Source organism: Triturus cristatus, chromosome 3_2, assembly GCF_964204655.1.
Source record: "Triturus cristatus chromosome 3_2, aTriCri1.1, whole genome shotgun sequence".
In the NCBI taxonomy this organism is placed as follows: Eukaryota; Metazoa; Chordata; class Amphibia; order Caudata; family Salamandridae; genus Triturus; species Triturus cristatus.
In genome coordinates, this window is record NC_140584.1 from 917,777,370 (window position 1) to 917,802,927 (window position 25,558).

Genomic DNA, 25,558 nt, shown 5'->3' on the forward strand with positions numbered 1-25,558 from the left:
TGTAGTGTTGAGACACCTAAAGGTCTTTTAGCTTTGAAAAGCTGCATGAATTCAAGCTGGGTGGTAGTACAAGTTGTTCATGTGAACGCTTTCTTAGATAGCCAGGCATTCAGGGCTCTTCTGAAAGTGATAGGTTCCGTTATCTCCCGTATGTGCTGCAAGAGGTTTTTCACTAAGTCTGGACCCCCGTCGAAGTTCATCGTCTGCTTAGAGTCTTACATGTGAACTTGGGAACAGTTAGGGGCATATCATCAAGCTGGTGATAAAAAATGATCGCCTAATTAGCAAGGTCACGCTAACGCGTGAAACCTTGCATTAGCGTCGGGATTCCTAACGCCCAGCTTTGCATCTCTAATGAGATGCAAAGTGGGCGTACCTGACCTGACATGACAGGAGAAATGTCGCTAAGCGACATTTCTCCTATCATCAAGGCCCACGCTATGAAGCATAGCGGCAGGAAAAGTAGCGATAACCCCTGTTATTGCTACTTTCCTTACGCCTGCTTCAGGACTGACTTAGCCATGGTATCCTATGTAAGGTGGATATCATGGCTAAGTTTGTGAGTCCCTATCAGCAAGCTAACGCCACACTTCGTGACATTATCGCTGGGTTTCCAGCGATAATCTCACGTTAGGCAGTTAGCGTTAGGATTTTTATCGTTTTTGAGATAAGCGTTGCTAATAGCACGTTATCTCAGCGATAATAATCCACGCTAGCCGGCGATAATTATCCTAGCGCTAAGTGCGCTTAGCGATAATTATCGCCGGTTGTTGCTGATATGCCCCTTAGTTTGTTTGGGGAAACTAATCAAAGATGTTGCCGTACATTTGATCTGTGGTGCAACTGTTCAAAATTTAAAGGTAGCTTGAATGCTACAACGTTTGTTTCCACGCTTGCAACCTTAGCAGGTCCCTTCTCGCTAGTGATCAGTGTCACTCTTTTGGCTGTTTGACAGATGCTAATCTGGACCAACTATTTGGATTAAAAATCATCTGTATGATCTTGTGGAACCTGCAGTTTTTTGAAGAATTTTCCAACTCTCCCTGTGGTACAGCATTGGGTCAGGAACAGGCAGGCTGAATTTGATTGGTTGCTGATTTAAAATATGCAAATTTATAAAGCAGTGTCTCACCAGGATCTATTGAGTAGGCTTTAATGTAAATAAAGGCGTATGCGTGTGCATCTGTGGAATGTTATCTTGTGGAGTAAAAAATATGTTTATATTTATATGTTTTTATTTCCGTTGATGATGCCGAACCTTGTCTTACTGTAAGTAGGAAGGGTTTCCACCCTTTCTGTCTGTGTGAGCTATAAAGAATTTTGTTAAGACTATACTTTCAGGGATCATTTCTATAGTTTTTAACTGAGGAAATGTGTTTGAAAGTGTCTGGTCTTCGCTAACCACGAGGAAGAATTGTAGTTTTCTCTTTTGGGCGTGAAGTGAGTGAACAGTGTTGCATTCCTGTAGCTGCTGTTTGCTATTGATGATCGTTCCTGTTCCTTTCCGGAGGATTGGAGAAAGAGAACACAAACTGAGTGGTTAGCTTTTAATTTTGGGTGTAAGAAAGTCTATCAGTTTCTAATTTCTTGTTTAGTTTGTCATTTCTTTTTTGATTTCTTTGGTTTCTTGTAACTTAACTGTTGAGTATATGAATACTTATTAGAAGCTGTTGAGCTTTCTTGGACTTGTGGTTTTTGCAAGAGGTTCTCTTTGAAAGGCACCTCTCACCATCAGTTGATAATTTGGTATGTTATTTATAAAATAAGCTTTGTTTTTTGAACATGGATAGTAAAGAGTACATTTTAAATGGACTGTGCGTATGAGCTATTTGTAGAGCCTAGACTTCTGCAAGGCAACTACTGCTACTCAAACGATTTATCACTCTTTCGAATAGACTGTTTAAAGAAACCTGCTAATGCTAGTTAGGCCGTTTAGAGTAAGAGGAAGCGTAACACCCTGGCTTCTTACAACTTACCAGTCTGCGGTGGATCTTAGACTGCTAAGGATGAAAAACTACTCCTTTGGTATTTGTTAAAGTTTTCACAGGAATTCGTGCGGTGCAAAGCAGAAGTAAGGGACTGCGTCTGTTTACTTTTCATTATAAAAGCTTGCGTGCTCAGCACAAAATCTTGCAGCTCCCAACAAGCCCCTGTGCAACCCTTAGTACATCAAGGGCTTGATGCATTCGAACTTTGGAATTTTGCAAGATCCATTGGGGGACAGAGGAGTTGCAACGATCGAATAATGGTCAGAACGAGCCACCTGTTCCAGCAAGTGCCATTTTTTTGGTTCTCCTGGTTCAAGTTAGAGTATTCTTACTTCATTGACGGGAATGTTGTGATATCAGTATAGACTTTCTGCCTCGGGTATCACATTGATTAAATGTTCTATCCCCTCGATATAGAAGCTCAGCTTTAACTTGAGTCTATAACTCAAACAGAGGGTATTTAATGACCATTGTAGCCCCCTGTAGCGTTGTCCTATGGTATTTTAGAACACTGGAAGATTGAGAGCCTCATGTAGAGAATCGGAATATCAGCTGGTTGTAAATAGTAAAATAAGCCCTGTGCCTTGAAAGTTCTATAGCTGTAATGGCTAGAACCCCAAATGCCACCATTTTGGATATCCACTATGCTGCGACACCTATGAAACGAGGTAGGTGGGCTGGCGCCAGGCCGTAAATTCTAGAAGTTTACAGTTTGGTGACAGGCCAGGTGAATACCCAGAGCCTTTGCCTCTTCTTGGCTTTGTAAGAGTCTGGGGCATCGCCCGACTGCTTTTCCAGCCATGGTCTGTTTTTACGTAAAAATTACAAAGTTGAGACCATATTGTGATAGCCTTTTAGCCTGCCCCAAGAGGCGATTTTCCTGGTCCCCTTTCTTGTGTTTGTCCAGTGCCTTCAACTTTAGTCTATCATGCTGAATTAAACTTTAGTTAGCTGCATAGATTGCAGCGTCAGGTTTTAATTATCTATCACTGATCTGCTGAGAGCTTAGCCAGGTGGCAGAAAAAATGCTCTTGTGATATCTTCCTGTAACCCTTGGACAGCTTGGAATAGAGTTATAAAACTCTTTGTCTTGATATGTTATGTAGAATCAAGATTGAAATAGTATTTGTAAGTGGCCCAAAGGTGTTGCAGATAAGTTCTGATCTAAAAAGGAAGGGCACAGGCAGAGTTTAATTTTTGAAACAACTGTCTACTGTTGATGGCCGTTCCTTTCTTCATTTGAGGATATGCTGTAAAACGGAATTATATACTGAAAAGTTCAATTCCTGTTCTAATCAATATTAGATACAAAACGTTTCTGGCAAGTATTCACTTCCCAGTGTAAAAAGTCTTCTGTACACAAAACATAAACTATATTTTGGATACTTCTGTAGTGTTGAGACACCTAAAGGTCTTTTAGCTTTGAAAAGCTGCATGAATTCAAGCTGGGTGGTAGTTCAAGTTGTTCATGTGAACGCTTTCTTAGATAGCCAGGCATTCAGGGCTCTTCTGAAAGTGATAGGTTCCGTTATCTCCCGTATGTGCTGCAAGAGGTTTTTCACTAAGTCTGGACCCCCGTCGAAGTTCATCGTCTGCTTAGAGTCTTACATGTGAACTGGGGAACAGTTAGGGGCATATCATCAAGCTGGTGATAAAAAATGATCGCCTAATTAGCAAGGTCACGCTAACGCGTGAAACCTTGCATTAGCGTCGGGATTCCTAACGCCCAGCTTTGCATCTCTAATGAGATGCAAAGTGGGCGTACCTGACCTGACATGACAGGAGAAATGTCGCTAAGCGACATTTCTCCTATCATCAAGGCCCACGCTATGAAGCATAGCGGCAGGAAAAGTAGCGATAACCCCTGTTATTGCTACTTTCCTTACGCCTGCTTCAGGACTGACTTAGCCATGGTATCCTATGTAAGGTGGATATCATGGCTAAGTTTGTGAGTCCCTATCAGCAAGCTAACGCCACACTTCGTGACATTATCGCTGGGTTTCCAGCGATAATCTCACGTTAGGCAGTTAGCGTTAGGATTTTTATCGTTTTTGAGATAAGCGTTGCTAATAGCACGTTATCTCAGCGATAATAATCCACGCTAGCCGGCGATAATTATCCTAGCGCTAAGTGCGCTTAGCGATAATTATCGCCGGTTGTTGCTGATATGCCCCTTAGTTTGTTTGGGGAAACTAATCAAAGATGTTGCCGTACATTTGATCTGTGGTGCAACTGTTCAAAATTTAAAGGTAGCTTGAATGCTACAACGTTTGTTTCCACGCTTGCAACCTTAGCAGGTCCCTTCTCGCTAGTGATCAGTGTCACTCTTTTGGCTGTTTGACAGATGCTAATCTGGACCAACTATTTGGATTAAAAATCATCTGTATGATCTTGTGGAACCTGCAGTTTTTTGAAGAATTTTCCAACTCTCCCTGTGGTACAGCATTGGGTCAGGAACAGGCAGGCTGAATTTGATTGGTTGCTGATTTAAAATATGCAAATTTATAAAGCAGTGTCTCACCAGGATCTATTGAGTAGGCTTTAATGTAAATAAAGGCGTATGCGTGTGCATCTGTGGAATATTATCTTGTGGAGTAAAAAATATGTTTATATTTATATGTTTTTATTTCCGTTGATGATGCCGAACCTTGTCTTACTGTAAGTAGGAAGGGTTTCCACCCTTTCTGTCTGTGTGAGCTATAAAGAATTTTGTTAAGACTATACTTTCAGGGATCATTTCTATAGTTTTTAACTGAGGAAATGTGTTTGAAAGTGTCTGGTCTTCGCTAACCACGAGGAAGAATTGTAGTTTTCTCTTTTGGGCGTGAAGTGAGTGAACAGTGTTGCATTCATGTAGCTGCTGTTTGCTATTGATGATCGTTTCTGTTCCTTTCAGGAGGATTGGAGGAAGAGAACACAAACTGAGTGGTTAGCTTTTATTTTTGGGTGTAAGAAAGTCTATCAGTTTCTAATTTCTTGTTTAGTTTGTCATTTCTTTTTTGATTTCTTTGGTTTCTTGTAACTTAACTGTTGAGTATATGAATACTTATTAGAAGCTGTTGAGCTTTCTTGGACTTGTGGTTTTTGCAAGAGGTTCTCTTTGAAAGGCACCTCTCACCATCTGTTGATAATTTGGTATGTTATTTATAAAAAAAGCTTTGTTTTTCGAACATGGATAGTAAAGAGTACATTTTAAATGGACTGTGCGTATGAGCTATTTGTAGAGCCTAGACTTCTGCAAGGCAACTACTGCTACTCAAACGATTTATCACTCTTTCGAATAGACTGTTTAAAGAAACCTGCTAATGCTAGTTAGGCCATTTAGAGTAAGAGGAAGCTTTACACCCTGGCTTCTTACAACTTACAAGTCTGCGGTGGATCTTAGACTGCTAAGGATGAAAAACTACTCCTTTGGTATTTGTTAAAGTTTTCACAGGAATTCGTGCGGTGCAAAGCAGAAGTAAGGGACTGCGTATTTTACTTTTCATTATAAAAGCTTGCGTGCTCAGCACAAAATCTTGCAGCTCCCAACAAGCCCCTGTGCAACCCTTAGTACATCAAGGGCTTGATGCATTCGAACTTTGGAATTTTGCAAGATCCATTGGGGGACAGAGGAGTTGCAACGATCGAATAATGGTCAGAACGAGCCACCTGCTCCAGCAAGTGCCATTTTTTTGGTTCTCCTGGTTCAAGTTAGAGTATTCTTACTTCATTGACGGGAATTTTGTGATATCAGTATAGACTTTCTGCCTCGGGTATCACATTGATTAAATGTTCTATCCCCTCGATATAGAAGCTCAGCTTTAACTTGAGTCTATAACTCAAACAGAGGGTATTTAATGACCATTGTAGCCCCCTGTAGCGTTGTCCTATGGTATTTTAGAACACTGGAAGATTGAGAGCCTCATGTAGAGAATCGGAATATCAGCTGGTTGTAAATAGTAAAATAAGCCCTGTGCCTTGAAAGTTCTATAGCTGTAATGGCTAGAACCCCAAATGCCACCATTTTGGATATCCACTATGCTGCGAATACCTATGAAACGAGGTAGGTGGGCTGGCGCCAGGCCGTAAATTGTAGAAGTTTACAGTTTGGTGACAGGCCAGGTGAATACCCAGAGCCTTTGCCTCTTCTTGGCTTTGTAAGAGTCTGGGGCATCGCCCGACTGCTTTTCCAGCCATGGTCTGTTTTTACGTAAAAATTACAAAGTTGAGACCATATTGTGATAGCCTTTTAGCCTGCCCCAAGAGGCGATTTTCCTGGTCCCCTTTCTTGTGTTTGTCCAGTGCCTTCAACTTTAGTCTATCATGCTGAATTAAACTTTAGTTAGCTGCATAGATTGCAGCGTCAGGTTTTAATTATCTATCACTGATCTGCTGAGAGCTTAGCCAGGTGGCAGAAAAAATGCTCTTGTGATATCTTCCTGTAACCCTTGGACAGCTTGGCATAGAGTTACAAAACTCTTTGTCTTGATATGTTATGTAGAATCAAGATTGAAATAGTATTTGTAAGTGGCCCAAAGGTGTTGCAGATAAGTTCTGATCTAAAAAGGAAGGGCACAGGCAGAGTTTAATTTTTGAAACAACTGTCTACTGTTGATGGCCGTTCCTTTCTTCATTTGAGGATATGCTGTAAAACGGAATTATATACTGAAAAGTTCAATTCCTGTTCTAATCAATATTAGATACAAAACGTTTCTGGCAAGTATTCACTTCCCAGTGTAAAAAGTCTTCTGTACACAAAACATAAACTATATTTTGGATACTTCTGTAGTGCTGAGACACCTAAAGGTCTTTTAGCTTTGAAAAGCTGCATGAATTCAAGCTGGGTGGTAGTACAAGTTGTTCATGTGAACGCTTTCTTAGATAGCCAGGCATTCAGGGCTCTTCTGAAAGTGATAGGTTCCGTTATCTCCCGTATGTGCTGCAAGAGGTTTTTCACTAAGTCTGGACCCCCGTCGAAGTTCATCGTCTGCTTAGAGTCTTACATGTGAACTGGGGAACAGTTAGGGGCATATCATAAAGCTGGTGATAAAAAATGATCGCCTAATTAGCAAGGTCACGCTAACGCGTGAAACCTTGCATTAGCGTCGGGATTCCTAACGCCCAGCTTTGCATCTCTAATGAGATGCAAAGTGGGCGTACCTGACCTGACATGACAGGAGAAATGTCGCTAAGCGACATTTCTCCTATCATCAAGGCCCACGCTATGAAGCATAGCGGCAGGAAAAGTAGCGATAACCCCTGTTATTGCTACTTTCCTTACGCCTGCTTCAGGACTGACTTAGCCATGGTATCCTATGTAAGGTGGATATCATGGCTAAGTTTGTGAGTCCCTATCAGCAAGCTAACGCCACACTTCGTGACATTATCGCTGGGTTTCCAGCGATTATCTCACGTTAGGCAGTTAGCGTTAGGATTTTTATCGTTTTTGAGATAAGCGTTGCTAATAGCACGTTATCTCAGCGATAATAATCCACGCTAGCCGGCGATAATTATCCTAGCGCTAAGTGCGCTTAGCGATAATTATCGCCGGTTGTTGCTGATATGCCCCTTAGTTTGTTTGGGGAAACTAATCAAAGATGTTGCGGTACATTTGATCTGTGGTGCAACTGTTCAAAATTTAAAGGTAGCTTGAATGCTACAACGTTTGTTTCCACGCTTGCAACCTTAGCAGGTCCCTTCTCGCTAGTGATCAGTGTCAGTCTTTTGGCTGTTTGACAGATGCTAATCTGGACCAACTATTTGGATTAAAAATCATCTGTATGATCTTGTGGAACCTGCAGTTTTTTGAAGAATTTTCCAACTCTCCCTGTGGTACAGCATTGGGTCAGGAACAGGCAGGCTGAATTTGATTGGTTGCTGATTTAAAATATGCAAATTTATAAAGCAGTGTCTCACCAGGATCTATTGAGTAGGCTTTAATGTAAATAAAGGCGTATGCGTGTGCATCTGTGGAATATTATCTTGTGGAGTAAAAAATATGTTTATATTTATATGTTTTTATTTCCGTTGATGATGCCGAACCTTGTCTTACTGTAAGTAGGAAGGGTTTCCACCCTTTCTGTCTGTGTGAGCTATAAAGAATTTTGTTAAGACTATACTTTCAGGGATCATTTCTATAGTTTTTAACTGAGTAAATGTGTTTGAAAGTGTCTGGTTTTTGCTAACCACGAGGAAGAATTGTAGTTTTCTCTTTTGGGCGTGAAGTGAGTGAACAGTGTTGCATTCATGTAGCTGCTGTTTGCTATTGATGATCGTTTCTGTTCCTTTCAGGAGGATTGGAGGAAGAGAACACAAACTGAGTGGTTAGCTTTTATTTTTGGGTGTAAGAAAGTCTATCAGTTTCTAATTTCTTGTTTAGTTTGTCATTTCTTTTTTGATTTCTTTGGTTTCTTGTAACTTAACTGTTGAGTATATGAATACTTATTAGAAGCTGTTGAGCTTTCTTGGACTTGTGGTTTTTGCAAGAGGTTCTCTTTGAAAGGCACCTCTCACCATCAGTTGATAATTTGGTATGTTATTTATAAAAAAAGCTTTGTTTTTCGAACATGGATAGTAAAGAGTACATTTTAAATGGACTGTGCGTATGAGCTATTTGTAGAGCCTAGACTTCTGCAAGGCAACTACTGCTACTCAAACGATTTATCACTCTTTCGAATAGACTGTTTAAAGAAACCTGCTAATGCTAGTTAGGCCATTTAGAGTAAGAGGAAGCTTTACACCCTGGCTTCTTACAACTTACAAGTCTGCGGTGGATCTTAGACTGCTAAGGATGAAAAACTACTCCTTTGGTATTTGTTAAAGTTTTCACAGGAATTCGTGCGGTGCAAAGCAGAAGTAAGGGACTGCGTATGTTTACTTTTCATTATAAAAGCTTGCGTGCTCAGCACAAAATCTTGCAGCTCCCAACAAGCCCCTGTGCAACCCTTAGTACATCAAGGGCTTGATGCATTCGAACTTTGGAATTTTGCAAGATCCATTGGGGGACAGAGGAGTTGCAACGATCGAATAATGGTCAGAACGAGCCACCTGCTCCAGCAAGTGCCATTTTTTTGGTTCTCCTGGTTCAAGTTAGAGTATTCTTACTTCATTGACGGGAATTTTGTGATATCAGTATAGACTTTCTGCCTCGGGTATCACATTGATTAAATGTTCTATCCCCTCGATATAGAAGCTCAGCTTTAACTTGAGTCTATAACTCAAACAGAGGGTATTTAATGACCATTGTAGCCCCCTGTAGCGTTGTCCTATGGTATTTTAGAACACTGGAAGATTGAGAGCCTCATGTAGAGAATCGGAATATCAGCTGGTTGTAAATAGTAAAATAAGCCCTGTGCCTTGAAAGTTCTATAGCTGTAATGGCTAGAACCCCAAATGCCACCATTTTGGATATCCACTATGCTGCGAATACCTATGAAACGAGGTAGGTGGGCTGGCGCCAGGCCGTAAATTGTAGAAGTTTACAGTTTGGTGACAGGCCAGGTGAATACCCAGAGCCTTTGCCTCTTCTTGGCTTTGTAAGAGTCTGGGGCATCGCCCGACTGCTTTTCCAGCCATGGTCTGTTTTTACGTAAAAATTACAAAGTTGAGACCATATTGTGATAGCCTTTTAGCCTGCCCCAAGAGGCGATTTTCCTGGTCCCCTTTCTTGTGTTTGTCCAGTGCCTTCAACTTTAGTCTATCATGCTGAATTAAACTTTAGTTAGCTGCATAGATTGCAGCGTCAGGTTTTAATTATCTATCACTGATCTGCTGAGAGCTTAGCCAGGTGGCAGAAAAAATGCTCTTGTGATATCTTCCTGTAACCCTTGGACAGCTTGGCATAGAGTTACAAAACTCTTTGTCTTGATATGTTATGTAGAATCAAGATTGAAATAGTATTTGTAAGTGGCCCAAAGGTGTTGCAGATAAGTTCTGATCTAAAAAGGAAGGGCACAGGCAGAGTTTAATTTTTGAAACAACTGTCTACTGTTGATGGCCGTTCCTTTCTTCATTTGAGGATATGCTGTAAAACGGAATTATATACTGAAAAGTTCAATTCCTGTTCTAATCAATATTAGATACAAAACGTTTCTGGCAAGTATTCACTTCCCAGTGTAAAAAGTCTTCTGTACACAAAACATAAACTATATTTTGGATACTTCTGTAGTGCTGAGACACCTAAAGGTCTTTTAGCTTTGAAAAGCTGCATGAATTCAAGCTGGGTGGTAGTACAAGTTGTTCATGTGAACGCTTTCTTAGATAGCCAGGCATTCAGGGCTCTTCTGAAAGTGATAGGTTCCGTTATCTCCCGTATGTGCTGCAAGAGGTTTTTCACTAAGTCTGGACCCCCGTCGAAGTTCATCGTCTGCTTAGAGTCTTACATGTGAACTGGGGAACAGTTAGGGGCATATCATAAAGCTGGTGATAAAAAATGATCGCCTAATTAGCAAGGTCACGCTAACGCGTGAAACCTTGCATTAGCGTCGGGATTCCTAACGCCCAGCTTTGCATCTCTAATGAGATGCAAAGTGGGCGTACCTGACCTGACATGACAGGAGAAATGTCGCTAAGCGACATTTCTCCTATCATCAAGGCCCACGCTATGAAGCATAGCGGCAGGAAAAGTAGCGATAACCCCTGTTATTGCTACTTTCCTTACGCCTGCTTCAGGACTGACTTAGCCATGGTATCCTATGTAAGGTGGATATCATGGCTAAGTTTGTGAGTCCCTATCAGCAAGCTAACGCCACACTTCGTGACATTATCGCTGGGTTTCCAGCGATTATCTCACGTTAGGCAGTTAGCGTTAGGATTTTTATCGTTTTTGAGATAAGCGTTGCTAATAGCACGTTATCTCAGCGATAATAATCCACGCTAGCCGGCGATAATTATCCTAGCGCTAAGTGCGCTTAGCGATAATTATCGCCGGTTGTTGCTGATATGCCCCTTAGTTTGTTTGGGGAAACTAATCAAAGATGTTGCGGTACATTTGATCTGTGGTGCAACTGTTCAAAATTTAAAGGTAGCTTGAATGCTACAACGTTTGTTTCCACGCTTGCAACCTTAGCAGGTCCCTTCTCGCTAGTGATCAGTGTCAGTCTTTTGGCTGTTTGACAGATGCTAATCTGGACCAACTATTTGGATTAAAAATCATCTGTATGATCTTGTGGAACCTGCAGTTTTTTGAAGAATTTTCCAACTCTCCCTGTGGTACAGCATTGGGTCAGGAACAGGCAGGCTGAATTTGATTGGTTGCTGATTTAAAATATGCAAATTTATAAAGCAGTGTCTCACCAGGATCTATTGAGTAGGCTTTAATGTAAATAAAGGCGTATGCGTGTGCATCTGTGGAATATTATCTTGTGGAGTAAAAAATATGTTTATATTTATATGTTTTTATTTCCGTTGATGATGCCGAACCTTGTCTTACTGTAAGTAGGAAGGGTTTCCACCCTTTCTGTCTGTGTGAGCTATAAAGAATTTTGTTAAGACTATACTTTCAGGGATCATTTCTATAGTTTTTAACTGAGTAAATGTGTTTGAAAGTGTCTGGTTTTTGCTAACCACGAGGAAGAATTGTAGTTTTCTCTTTTGGGCGTGAAGTGAGTGAACAGTGTTGCATTCATGTAGCTGCTGTTTGCTATTGATGATCGTTCCTGTTCCTTTCAGGAGGATTGGAGAAAGAGAAAACAAACTGAGTGGTTAACTTTTATTTTTGGGTGTAAGAAAGTCTATCAGTTTCTAATTTCTTGTTTAGTTTGTCATTTCTTTTTTGATTTCTTTGGTTTCTTGTAACTTAACTGTTGAGTATATGAATACTTATTAGAAGCTGTTGAGCTTTCTTGGACTTGTGGTTTTTGCAAGAGGTTCTCTTTGAAAGGCACCTCTCACCATCAGTTGATAATTTGGTATGTTATTTATAAAAAAAGCTTTGTTTTTCGAACATGGATTGTAAAGAGTACATTTTAAATGGACTGTGCGTATGAGCTATTTGTAGAGCCTAGACTTCTGCAAGGCAACTACTGCTACTCAAAAGATTTATCACTCTTTCGAATAGACTGTTTAAAGAAACCTGCTAATGCTAGTTAGGCCGTTTAGAGTAAGAGGAAGCGTAACACCCTGGCTTCTTACAACTTACAAGGCTGCGGTGGATCTTAGACTGCTAAGGATGAAAAACTACTCCTTTGGTATTTGTTAAAGTTTTCACAGGAATTCGTGCGGTGCAAAGCAGAAGTAAGGGACTGCGTCTGTTTACTTTTCATTATAAAAGCTTGCGTGCTCAGCACAAAATCTTGCAGCTCCCAACAAGCCCCTGTGCAACCCTTAGTACATCAAGGGCTTGATGCATTCGAACTTTGGAATTTTGCAAGATCCATTGGGGGACAGAGGAGTTGCAACGATCGAATAATGGTCAGAACGAGCCACCTGCTCCAGCAAGTGCCATTTTTTTGGTTCTCCTGGTTCAAGTTAGAGTATTCTTACTTCATTGACGGGAATGTTGTGATATCAGTATAGACTTTCTGCCTCGGGTATCACATTGATTAAATGTTCTATCCCCTCGATATAGAAGCTCAGCTTTAACTTGAGTCTATAACTCAAACAGAGGGTATTTAATGACCATTGTAGCCCCCTGTAGCGTTGTCCTATGGTATTTTAGAACACTGGAAGATTGAGAGCCTCATGTAGAGAATCGGAATATCAGCTGGTTGTAAATAGTAAAATAAGCCCTGTGCCTTGAAAGTTCTATAGCTGTAATGGCTAGAACCCCAAATGCCACCATTTTGGATATCCACTATGCTGCGACACCTATGAAACGAGGTAGGTGGGCTGGCGCCAGGCCGTAAATTCTAGAAGTTTACAGTTTGGTGACAGGCCAGGTGAATACCCAGAGCCTTTGCCTCTTCTTGGCTTTGTAAGAGTCTGGGGCATCGCCCGACTGCTTTTCCAGCCATGGTCTGTTTTTACGTAAAAATTACAAAGTTGAGACCATATTGTGATAGCCTTTTAGCCTGCCCCAAGAGGCGATTTTCCTGGTCCCCTTTCTTGTGTTTGTCCAGTGCCTTCAACTTTAGTCTATCATGCTGAATTAAACTTTAGTTAGCTGCATAGATTGCAGCGTCAGGTTTTAATTATCTATCACTGATCTGCTGAGAGCTTAGCCAGGTGGCAGAAAAAATGCTCTTGTGATATCTTCCTGTAACCCTTGGACAGCTTGGAATAGAGTTATAAAACTCTTTGTCTTGATATGTTATGTAGAATCAAGATTGAAATAGTATTTGTAAGTGGCCCAAAGGTGTTGCAGATAAGTTCTGATCTAAAAAGGAAGGGCACAGGCAGAGTTTAATTTTTGAAACAACTGTCTACTGTTGATGGCTGTTCCTTTCTTCATTTGAGGATATGCTGTAAAACGGAATTATATACTGAAAAGTTCAATTCCTGTTCTAATCAATATTAGATACAAAACGTTTCTGGCAAGTATTCACTTCCCAGTGTAAAAAGTCTTCTGTACACAAAACATAAACTATATTTTGGATACTTCTGTAGTGTTGAGACACCTAAAGGTCTTTTAGCTTTGAAAAGCTGCATGAATTCAAGCTGGGTGGTAGTACAAGTTGTTCATGTGAACGCTTTCTTAGATAGCCAGGCATTCAGGGCTCTTCTGAAAGTGATAGGTTCCGTTATCTCCCGTATGTGCTTCAAGAGGTTTTTCACTAAGTCTGGACCCCCGTCGAAGTTCATCGTCTGCTTAGAGTCTTACATGTGAACTGGGGAACAGTTAGGGGCATATCATCAAGCTGGTGATAAAAAATGATCGCCTAATTAGCAAGGTCACGCTAACGCGTGAAACCTTGCATTAGCGTCGGGATTCCTAACGCCCAGCTTTGCATCTCTAATGAGATGCAAAGTGGGCGTACCTGACCTGACATGACAGGAGAAATGTCGCTAAGCGACATTTCTCCTATCATCAAGGCCCACGCTATGAAGCATAGCGGCAGGAAAAGTAGCGATAACCCCTGTTATTGCTACTTTCCTTACGCCTGCTTCAGGACTGACTTAGCCATGGTATCCTATGTAAGGTGGATATCATGGCTACGTTTGTGAGTCCCTATCAGCAAGCTAACGCCACACTTCGTGACATTATCGCTGGGTTTCCAGCGATAATCTCACGTTAGGCAGTTAGCGTTAGGATTTTTATCGTTTTTGAGATAAGCGTTGCTAATAGCACGTTATCTCAGCGATAATAATCCACGCTAGCCGGCGATAATTATCCTAGCGCTAAGTGCGCTTAGCGATAATTATCGCCGGTTGTTGCTGATATGCCCCTTAGTTTGTTTGGGGAAACTAATCAAAGATGTTGCCGTACATTTGATCTGTGGTGCAACTGTTCAAAATTTAAAGGTAGCTTGAATGCTACAACGTTTGTTTCCACGCTTGCAACCTTAGCAGGTCCCTTCTCGCTAGTGATCAGTGTCACTCTTTTGGCTGTTTGACAGATGCTAATCTGGACCAACTATTTGGATTAAAAATCATCTGTATGATCTTGTGGAACCTGCAGTTTTTTGAAGAATTTTCCAACTCTCCCTGTGGTACAGCATTGGGTCAGGAACAGGCAGGCTGAATTTGATTGGTTGCTGATTTAAAATATGCAAATTTATAAAGCAGTGTCTCACCAGGATCTATTGAGTAGGCTTTAATGTAAATAAAGGCGTATGCGTGTGCATCTGTGGAATATTATCTTGTGGAGTAAAAAATATGTTTATATTTATATGTTTTTATTTCCGTTGATGATGCCGAACCTTGTCTTACTGTAAGTAGGAAGGGTTTCCACCCTTTCTGTCTGTGTGAGCTATAAAGAATTTTGTTAAGACTATACTTTCAGGGATCATTTCTATAGTTTTTAACTGAGGAAATGTGTTTGAAAGTGTCTGGTCTTCGCTAACCACGAGGAAGAATTGTAGTTTTCTCTTTTGGGCGTGAAGTGAGTGAACAGTGTTGCATTCATGTAGCTGCTGTTTGCTATTGATGATCGTTTCTGTTCCTTTCAGGAGGATTGGAGGAAGAGAACACAAACTGAGTGGTTAGCTTTTATTTTTGGGTGTAAGAAAGTCTATCAGTTTCTAATTTCTTGTTTAGTTTGTCATTTCTTTTTTGATTTCTTTGGTTTCTTGTAACTTAACTGTTGAGTATATGAATACTTATTAGAAGCTGTTGAGCTTTCTTGGACTTGTGGTTTTTGCAAGAGGTTCTCTTTGAAAGGCACCTCTCACCATCAGTTGATAATTTGGTATGTTATTTATAAAAAAAGCTTTGTTTTTCGAACATGGATAGTAAAGAGTACATTTTAAATGGACTGTGCGTATGAGCTATTTGTAGAGCCTAGACTTCTGCAAGGCAACTACTGCTACTCAAACGATTTATCACTCTTTCGAATAGACTGTTTAAAGAAACCTGCTAATGCTAGTTAGGCCATTTAGAGTAAGAGGAAGCTTTACACCCTGGCTTCTTACAACTTACAAGTCTGCGGTGGATCTTAGACTGCTAAGGATGAAAAACTACTCCTTTGGTATTTGTTAAAGTTTTCACAGGAATTCGTGCGGTGCAAAGCAGAAGTAAGGGACTGCGTATGTTTACTTTTCATTATAAAAGCTTGCGTGCTCAGCACAAAATCTTGCAGCTCCCAACAAGCCCCTGTGCAACCCTTAGTACATCAAGGGCTTGATGCATTCGAACTTTGGAATTTTGCAAGATCCATTGGGGGACAGAGGAGTTGCAACGATCGAATAATGGTCAGAACGAGCCACCTGCTCCAGCAAGTGCCATTTTTTTGGTTCTCCTGGTTCAAGTTAGAGTATTCTTACTTCATTGACGGGAATTTTGTGATATCAGTATAGACTTTCTGCCTCGGGTATCACATTGATTAAATGTTCTATCCCCTCGATATAGAAGCTCAGCTTTAACTTGAGTCTATAACTCAAACAGAGGGTATTTAATGACCATTGTAGCCCCCTGTAGCGTTGTCCTATGGTATTTTAGAACACTGGAAGATTGAGAGCCTCATGTAGAGAATCGGAATATCAGCTGGTTGTAAATAGTAAAATAAGCCCTGTGCCTTGAAAGTTCTATAGCTGTAATGGCTAGAACCCCAAATGCCACCATTTTGGATATCCACTATGCTGCGAATACCTATGAAACGAGGTAGGTGGGCTGGCGCCAGGCCGTAAATTGTAGAAGTTTACAGTTTGGTGACAGGCCAGGTGAATACCCAGAGCCTTTGCCTCTTCTTGGCTTTGTAAGAGTCTGGGGCATCGCCCGACTGCTTTTCCAGCCATGGTCTGTTTTTACGTAAAAATTACAAAGTTGAGACCATATTGTGATAGCCTTTTAGCCTGCCCCAAGAGGCGATTTTCCTGGTCCCCTTTCTTGTGTTTGTCCAGTGCCTTCAACTTTAGTCTATCATGCTGAATTAAACTTTAGTTAGCTGCATAGATTGCAGCGTCAGGTTTTAATTATCTATCACTGATCTGCTGAGAGCTTAGCCAGGTGGCAGAAAAAATGCTCTTGTGATATCTTCCTGTAACCCTTGGACAGCTTGGCATAGAGTTACAAAACTCTTTGTCTTGATATGTTATGTAGAATCAAGATTGAAATAGTATTTGTAAGTGGCCCAAAGGTGTTGCAGATAAGTTCTGATCTAAAAAGGAAGGGCACAGGCAGAGTTTAATTTTTGAAACAACTGTCTACTGTTGATGGCCGTTCCTTTCTTCATTTGAGGATATGCTGTAAAACGGAATTATATACTGAAAAGTTCAATTCCTGTTCTAATCAATATTAGATACAAAACGTTTCTGGCAAGTATTCACTTCCCAGTGTAAAAAGTCTTCTGTACACAAAACATAAACTATATTTTGGATACTTCTGTAGTGCTGAGACACCTAAAGGTCTTTTAGCTTTGAAAAGCTGCATGAATTCAAGCTGGGTGGTAGTACAAGTTGTTCATGTGAACGCTTTCTTAGATAGCCAGGCATTCAGGGCTCTTCTGAAAGTGATAGGTTCCGTTATCTCCCGTATGTGCTGCAAGAGGTTTTTCACTAAGTCTGGACCCCCGTCGAAGTTCATCGTCTGCTTAGAGTCTTACATGTGAACTGGGGAACAGTTAGGGGCATATCATAAAGCTGGTGATAAAAAATGATCGCCTAATTAGCAAGGTCACGCTAACGCGTGAAACCTTGCATTAGCGTCGGGATTCCTAACGCCCAGCTTTGCATCTCTAATGAGATGCAAAGTGGGCGTACCTGACCTGACATGACAGGAGAAATGTCGCTAAGCGACATTTCTCCTATCATCAAGGCCCACGCTATGAAGCATAGCGGCAGGAAAAGTAGCGATAACCCCTGTTATTGCTACTTTCCTTACGCCTGCTTCAGGACTGACTTAGCCATGGTATCCTATGTAAGGTGGATATCATGGCTAAGTTTGTGAGTCCCTATCAGCAAGCTAACGCCACACTTCGTGACATTATCGCTGGGTTTCCAGCGATTATCTCACGTTAGGCAGTTAGCGTTAGGATTTTTATCGTTTTTGAGATAAGCGTTGCTAATAGCACGTTATCTCAGCGATAATAATCCACGCTAGCCGGCGATAATTATCCTAGCGCTAAGTGCGCTTAGCGATAATTATCGCCGGTTGTTGCTGATATGCCCCTTAGTTTGTTTGGGGAAACTAATCAAAGATGTTGCCGTACATTTGATCTGTGGTGCAACTGTTCAAAATTTAAAGGTAGCTTGAATGCTACAACGTTTGTTTCCACGCTTGCAACCTTAGCAGGTCCCTTCTCGCTAGTGATCAGTGTCACTCTTTTGGCTGTTTGACAGATGCTAATCTGGACCAACTATTTGGATTAAAAATCATCTGTATGATCTTGTGGAACCTGCAGTTTTTTGAAGAATTTTCCAACTCTCCCTGTGGTACAGCATTGGGTCAGGAACAGGCAGGCTGAATTTGATTGGTTGCTGATTTAAAATATGCAAATTTATAAAGCAGTGTCTCACCAGGATCTATTGAGTAGGCTTTAATGTAAATAAAGGCGTATGCGTGTGCATCTGTGGAATATTATCTTGTGGAGTAAAAAATATGTTTATATTTATATGTTTTTATTTCCGTTGATGATGCCGAACCTTGTCTTACTGTAAGTAGGAAGGGTTTCCACCCTTTCTGTCTGTGTGAGCTATAAAGAATTTTGTTAAGACTATACTTTCAGGGATCATTTCTATAGTTTTTAACTGAGTAAATGTGTTTGAAAGTGTCTGGTTTTTGCTAACCACGAGGAAGAATTGTAGTTTTCTCTTTTGGGCGTGAAGTGAGTGAACAGTGTTGCATTCATGTAGCTGCTGTTTGCTATTGATGATCGTTTCTGTTCCTTTCAGGAGGATTGGAGGAAGAGAACACAAACTGAGTGGTTAGCTTTTATTTTTGGGTGTAAGAAAGTCTATCAGTTTCTAATTTCTTGTTTAGTTTGTCATTTCTTTTTTGATTTCTTTGGTTTCTTGTAACTTAACTGTTGAGTATATGAATACTTATTAGAAGCTGTTGAGCTTTCTTGGACTTGTGGTTTTTGCAAGAGGTTCTCTTTGAAAGGCACCTCTCACCATCAGTTGATAATTTGGTATGTTATTTATAAAAAAAGCTTTGTTTTTCGAACATGGATAGTAAAGAGTACATTTTAAATGGACTGTGCGTATGAGCTATTTGTAGAGCCTAGACTTCTGCAAGGCAACTACTGCTACTCAAACGATTTATCACTCTTTCGAATAGACTGTTTAAAGAAACCTGCTAATGCTAGTTAGGCCATTTAGAGTAAGAGGAAGCTTTACACCCTGGCTTCTTACAACTTACAAGTCTGCGGTGGATCTTAGACTGCTAAGGATGAAAAACTACTCCTTTGGTATTTGTTAAAGTTTTCACAGGAATTCGTGCGGTGCAAAGCAGAAGTAAGGGACTGCGTATGTTTACTTTTCATTATAAAAGCTTGCGTGCTCAGCACAAAATCTTGCAGCTCCCAACAAGCCCCTGTGCAACCCTTAGTACATCAAGGGCTTGATGCATTCGAACTTTGGAATTTTGCAAGATCCATTGGGGGACAGAGGAGTTGCAACGATCGAATAATGGTCAGAACGAGCCACCTGCTCCAGCAAGTGCCATTTTTTTGGTTCTCCTGGTTCAAGTTAGAGTATTCTTACTTCATTGACGGGAATTTTGTGATATCAGTATAGACTTTCTGCCTCGGGTATCACATTGATTAAATGTTCTATCCCCTCGATATAGAAGCTCAGCTTTAACTTGAGTCTATAACTCAAACAGAGGGTATTTAATGACCATTGTAGCCCCCTGTAGCGTTGTCCTATGGTATTTTAGAACACTGGAAGATTGAGAGCCTCATGTAGAGAATCGGAATATCAGCTGGTTGTAAATAGTAAAATAAGCCCTGTGCCTTGAAAGTTCTATAGCTGTAATGGCTAGAACCCCAAATGCCACCATTTTGGATATCCACTATGCTGCGAATACCTATGAAACGAGGTAGGTGGGCTGGCGCCAGGCCGTAAATTGTAGAAGTTTACAGTTTGGTGACAGGCCAGGTGAATACCCAGAGCCTTTGCCTCTTCTTGGCTTTGTAAGAGTCTGGGGCATCGCCCGACTGCTTTTCCAGCCATGGTCTGTTTTTACGTAAAAATTACAAAGTTGAGACCATATTGTGATAGCCTTTTAGCCTGCCCCAAGAGGCGATTTTCCTGGTCCCCTTTCTTGTGTTTGTCCAGTGCCTTCAACTTTAGTCTATCATGCTGAATTAAACTTTAGTTAGCTGCATAGATTGCAGCGTCAGGTTTTAATTATCTATCACTGATCTGCTGAGAGCTTAGCCAGGTGGCAGAAAAAATGCTCTTGTGATATCTTCCTGTAACCCTTGGACAGCTTGGCATAGAGTTACAAAACTCTTTGTCTTGATATGTTATGTAGAATCAAGATTGAAATAGTATTTGTAAGTGGCCCAAAGGTGTTGCAGATAAGTTCTGATCTAAAAAGGAAGGGCACAGGCAGAGTTTAATTTTTGAAACAACTGTCTACTGTTGATGGCCGTTCCTTTCTTCATTTGAGGATATGCTGTAAAACGGAATTATATACTGAAAAGTTCAATTCCTGTTCTAATCAATATTAGATACAAAACGTTTCTGGCAAGTATTCACTTCCCAGTGTAAAAAGTCTTCTGTACACAAAACATAAACTATATTTTGGATACTTCTGTAGTGCTGAGACACCTAAAGGTCTTTTAGCTTTGAAAAGCTGCATGAATTCAAGCTGGGTGGTAGTACAAGTTGTTCATGTGAACGCTTTCTTAGATAGCCAGGCATTCAGGGCTCTTCTGAAAGTGATAGGTTCCGTTATCTCCCGTATGTGCTGCAAGAGGTTTTTCACTAAGTCTGGACCCCCGTCGAAGTTCATCGTCTGCTTAGAGTCTTACATGTGAACTGGGGAACAGTTAGGGGCATATCATAAAGCTGGTGATAAAAAATGATCGCCTAATTAGCAAGGTCACGCTAACGCGTGAAACCTTGCATTAGCGTCGGGATTCCTAACGCCCAGCTTTGCATCTCTAATGAGATGCAAAGTGGGCGTACCTGACCTGACATGACAGGAGAAATGTCGCTAAGCGACATTTCTCCTATCATCAAGGCCCACGCTATGAAGCATAGCGGCAGGAAAAGTAGCGATAACCCCTGTTATTGCTACTTTCCTTACGCCTGCTTCAGGACTGACTTAGCCATGGTATCCTATGTAAGGTGGATATCATGGCTAAGTTTGTGAGTCCCTATCAGCAAGCTAACGCCACACTTCGTGACATTATCGCTGGGTTTCCAGCGATTATCTCACGTTAGGCAGTTAGCGTTAGGATTTTTATCGTTTTTGAGATAAGCGTTGCTAATAGCACGTTATCTCAGCGATAATAATCCACGCTAGCCGGCGATAATTATCCTAGCGCTAAGTGCGCTTAGCGATAATTATCGCCGGTTGTTGCTGATATGCCCCTTAGTTTGTTTGGGGAAACTAATCAAAGATGTTGCGGTACATTTGATCTGTGGTGCAACTGTTCAAAATTTAAAGGTAGCTTGAATGCTACAACGTTTGTTTCCACGCTTGCAACCTTAGCAGGTCCCTTCTCGCTAGTGATCAGTGTCAGTCTTTTGGCTGTTTGACAGATGCTAATCTGGACCAACTATTTGGATTAAAAATCATCTGTATGATCTTGTGGAACCTGCAGTTTTTTGAAGAATTTTCCAACTCTCCCTGTGGTACAGCATTGGGTCAGGAACAGGCAGGCTGAATTTGATTGGTTGCTGATTTAAAATATGCAAATTTATAAAGCAGTGTCTCACCAGGATCTATTGAGTAGGCTTTAATGTAAATAAAGGCGTATGCGTGTGCATCTGTGGAATATTATCTTGTGGAGTAAAAAATATGTTTATATTTATATGTTTTTATTTCCGTTGATGATGCCGAACCTTGTCTTACTGTAAGTAGGAAGGGTTTCCACCCTTTCTGTCTGTGTGAGCTATAAAGAATTTTGTTAAGACTATACTTTCAGGGATCATTTCTATAGTTTTTAACTGAGTAAATGTGTTTGAAAGTGTCTGGTTTTTGCTAACCACGAGGAAGAATTGTAGTTTTCTCTTTTGGGCGTGAAGTGAGTGAACAGTGTTGCATTCATGTAGCTGCTGTTTGCTATTGATGATCGTTCCTGTTCCTTTCAGGAGGATTGGAGAAAGAGAAAACAAACTGAGTGGTTAACTTTTATTTTTGGGTGTAAGAAAGTCTATCAGTTTCTAATTTCTTGTTTAGTTTGTCATTTCTTTTTTGATTTCTTTGGTTTCTTGTAACTTAACTGTTGAGTATATGAATACTTATTAGAAGCTGTTGAGCTTTCTTGGACTTGTGGTTTTTGCAAGAGGTTCTCTTTGAAAGGCACCTCTCACCATCAGTTGATAATTTGGTATGTTATTTATAAAAAAAGCTTTGTTTTTCGAACATGGATTGTAAAGAGTACATTTTAAATGGACTGTGCGTATGAGCTATTTGTAGAGCCTAGACTTCTGCAAGGCAACTACTGCTACTCAAAAGATTTATCACTCTTTCGAATAGACTGTTTAAAGAAACCTGCTAATGCTAGTTAGGCCGTTTAGAGTAAGAGGAAGCGTAACACCCTGGCTTCTTACAACTTACAAGGCTGCGGTGGATCTTAGACTGCTAAGGATGAAAAACTACTCCTTTGGTATTTGTTAAAGTTTTCACAGGAATTCGTGCGGTGCAAAGCAGAAGTAAGGGACTGCGTCTGTTTACTTTTCATTATAAAAGCTTGCGTGCTCAGCACAAAATCTTGCAGCTCCCAACAAGCCCCTGTGCAACCCTTAGTACATCAAGGGCTTGATGCATTCGAACTTTGGAATTTTGCAAGATCCATTGGGGGACAGAGGAGTTGCAACGATCGAATAATGGTCAGAACGAGCCACCTGCTCCAGCAAGTGCCATTTTTTTGGTTCTCCTGGTTCAAGTTAGAGTATTCTTACTTCATTGACGGGAATGTTGTGATATCAGTATAGACTTTCTGCCTCGGGTATCACATTGATTAAATGTTCTATCCCCTCGATATAGAAGCTCAGCTTTAACTTGAGTCTATAACTCAAACAGAGGGTATTTAATGACCATTGTAGCCCCCTGTAGCGTTGTCCTATGGTATTTTAGAACACTGGAAGATTGAGAGCCTCATGTAGAGAATCGGAATATCAGCTGGTTGTAAATAGTAAAATAAGCCCTGTGCCTTGAAAGTTCTATAGCTGTAATGGCTAGAACCCCAAATGCCACCATTTTGGATATCCACTATGCTGCGACACCTATGAAACGAGGTAGGTGGGCTGGCGCCAGGCCGTAAATTCTAGAAGTTTACAGTTTGGTGACAGGCCAGGTGAATACCCAGAGCCTTTGCCTCTTCTTGGCTTTGTAAGAGTCTGGGGCATCGCCCGACTGCTTTTCCAGCCATGGTCTGTTTTTACGTAAAAATTACAAAGTTGAGACCATATTGTGATAGCCTTTTAGCCTGCCCCAAGAGGCGATTTTCCTGGTCCCCTTTCTTGTGTTTGTCCAGTGCCTTCAACTTTAGTCTATCATGCTGAATTAAACTTTAGTTAGCTGCATAGATTGCAGCGTCAGGTTTTAATTATCTATCACTGATCTGCTGAGAGCTTAGCCAGGTGGCAGAAAAAATGCTCTTGTGATATCTTCCTGTAACCCTTGGACAGCTTGGAATAGAGTTATAAAACTCTTTGTCTTGATATGTTATGTAGAATCAAGATTGAAATAGTATTTGTAAGTGGCCCAAAGGTGTTGCAGATAAGTTCTGATCTAAAAAGGAAGGGCACAGGCAGAGTTTAATTTTTGAAACAACTGTCTACTGTTGATGGCTGTTCCTTTCTTCATTTGAGGATATGCTGTAAAACGGAATTATATACTGAAAAGTTCAATTCCTGTTCTAATCAATATTAGATACAAAACGTTTCTGGCAAGTATTCACTTCCCAGTGTAAAAAGTCTTCTGTACACAAAACATAAACTATATTTTGGATACTTCTGTAGTGTTGAGACACCTAAAGGTCTTTTAGCTTTGAAAAGCTGCATGAATTCAAGCTGGGTGGTAGTACAAGTTGTTCATGTGAACGCTTTCTTAGATAGCCAGGCATTCAGGGCTCTTCTGAAAGTGATAGGTTCCGTTATCTCCCGTATGTGCTTCAAGAGGTTTTTCACTAAGTCTGGACCCCCGTCGAAGTTCATCGTCTGCTTAGAGTCTTACATGTGAACTGGGGAACAGTTAGGGGCATATCATCAAGCTGGTGATAAAAAATGATCGCCTAATTAGCAAGGTCACGCTAACGCGTGAAACCTTGCATTAGCGTCGGGATTCCTAACGCCCAGCTTTGCATCTCTAATGAGATGCAAAGTGGGCGTACCTGACCTGACATGACAGGAGAAATGTCGCTAAGCGACATTTCTCCTATCATCAAGGCCCACGCTATGAAGCATAGCGGCAGGAAAAGTAGCGATAACCCCTGTTATTGCTACTTTCCTTACGCCTGCTTCAGGACTGACTTAGCCATGGTATCCTATGTAAGGTGGATATCATGGCTACGTTTGTGAGTCCCTATCAGCAAGCTAACGCCACACTTCGTGACATTATCGCTGGGTTTCCAGCGATAATCTCACGTTAGGCAGTTAGCGTTAGGATTTTTATCGTTTTTGAGATAAGCGTTGCTAATAGCACGTTATCTCAGCGATAATAATCCACGCTAGCCGGCGATAATTATCCTAGCGCTAAGTGCGCTTAGCGATAATTATCGCCGGTTGTTGCTGATATGCCCCTTAGTTTGTTTGGGGAAACTAATCAAAGATGTTGCCGTACATTTGATCTGTGGTGCAACTGTTCAAAATTTAAAGGTAGCTTGAATGCTACAACGTTTGTTTCCACGCTTGCAACCTTAGCAGGTCCCTTCTCGCTAGTGATCAGTGTCACTCTTTTGGCTGTTTGACAGATGCTAATCTGGACCAACTATTTGGATTAAAAATCATCTGTATGATCTTGTGGAACCTGCAGTTTTTTGAAGAATTTTCCAACTCTCCCTGTGGTACAGCATTGGGTCAGGAACAGGCAGGCTGAATTTGATTGGTTGCTGATTTAAAATATGCAAATTTATAAAGCAGTGTCTCACCAGGATCTATTGAGTAGGCTTTAATGTAAATAAAGGCGTATGCGTGTGCATCTGTGGAATATTATCTTGTGGAGTAAAAAATATGTTTATATTTATATGTTTTTATTTCCGTTGATGATGCCGAACCTTGTCTTACTGTAAGTAGGAAGGGTTTCCACCCTTTCTGTCTGTGTGAGCTATAAAGAATTTTGTTAAGACTATACTTTCAGGGATCATTTCTATAGTTTTTAACTGAGGAAATGTGTTTGAAAGTGTCTGGTCTTCGCTAACCACGAGGAAGAATTGTAGTTTTCTCTTTTGGGCGTGAAGTGAGTGAACAGTGTTGCATTCATGTAGCTGCTGTTTGCTATTGATGATCGTTTCTGTTCCTTTCAGGAGGATTGGAGGAAGAGAACACAAACTGAGTGGTTAGCTTTTATTTTTGGGTGTAAGAAAGTCTATCAGTTTCTAATTTCTTGTTTAGTTTGTCATTTCTTTTTTGATTTCTTTGGTTTCTTGTAACTTAACTGTTGAGTATATGAATACTTATTAGAAGCTGTTGAGCTTTCTTGGACTTGTGGTTTTTGCAAGAGGTTCTCTTTGAAAGGCACCTCTCACCATCAGTTGATAATTTGGTATGTTATTTATAAAAAAAGCTTTGTTTTTCGAACATGGATAGTAAAGAGTACATTTTAAATGGACTGTGCGTATGAGCTATTTGTAGAGCCTAGACTTCTGCAAGGCAACTACTGCTACTCAAACGATTTATCACTCTTTCGAATAGACTGTTTAAAGAAACCTGCTA

The 25,558-nt window shown here is 40.7% G+C and overlaps 8 non-coding genes across 8 annotated transcripts; all 8 read left to right on the forward strand.

Annotated features, from left to right (window-relative positions):
• Positions 1-1,325: 1,325 nt before the first annotated feature.
• Positions 1,326-1,541, forward strand: LOC146858524 (small nucleolar RNA U3). Its single transcript, XR_014980631.1, has one exon. It is a non-coding gene; the product is annotated as a small nucleolar RNA U3 (small nucleolar RNA).
• Positions 1,542-4,702: 3,161 nt separating this feature from the next.
• On the forward strand, positions 4,703-4,918 carry LOC146858525 (small nucleolar RNA U3). The gene has a single exon (XR_014980673.1). It is a non-coding gene; the product is annotated as a small nucleolar RNA U3 (small nucleolar RNA).
• Positions 4,919-8,079: 3,161 nt separating this feature from the next.
• Positions 8,080-8,295, forward strand: LOC146858526 (small nucleolar RNA U3). Its single transcript, XR_014980213.1, has one exon. It is a non-coding gene; the product is annotated as a small nucleolar RNA U3 (small nucleolar RNA).
• A 3,162-nt stretch (positions 8,296-11,457) lies between these two features.
• LOC146858527 (small nucleolar RNA U3) lies at positions 11,458-11,673 on the forward strand. Its single transcript, XR_014980626.1, has one exon. It is a non-coding gene; the product is annotated as a small nucleolar RNA U3 (small nucleolar RNA).
• A 3,161-nt stretch (positions 11,674-14,834) lies between these two features.
• On the forward strand, positions 14,835-15,050 carry LOC146858528 (small nucleolar RNA U3). The gene has a single exon (XR_014980674.1). It is a non-coding gene; the product is annotated as a small nucleolar RNA U3 (small nucleolar RNA).
• Positions 15,051-18,212: 3,162 nt separating this feature from the next.
• On the forward strand, positions 18,213-18,428 carry LOC146858529 (small nucleolar RNA U3). The gene has a single exon (XR_014980214.1). It is a non-coding gene; the product is annotated as a small nucleolar RNA U3 (small nucleolar RNA).
• Positions 18,429-21,590: 3,162 nt separating this feature from the next.
• On the forward strand, positions 21,591-21,806 carry LOC146858530 (small nucleolar RNA U3). Its single transcript, XR_014980627.1, has one exon. It is a non-coding gene; the product is annotated as a small nucleolar RNA U3 (small nucleolar RNA).
• Positions 21,807-24,967: 3,161 nt separating this feature from the next.
• On the forward strand, positions 24,968-25,183 carry LOC146858531 (small nucleolar RNA U3). Its single transcript, XR_014980143.1, has one exon. It is a non-coding gene; the product is annotated as a small nucleolar RNA U3 (small nucleolar RNA).
• Positions 25,184-25,558: the final 375 nt, after the last annotated feature.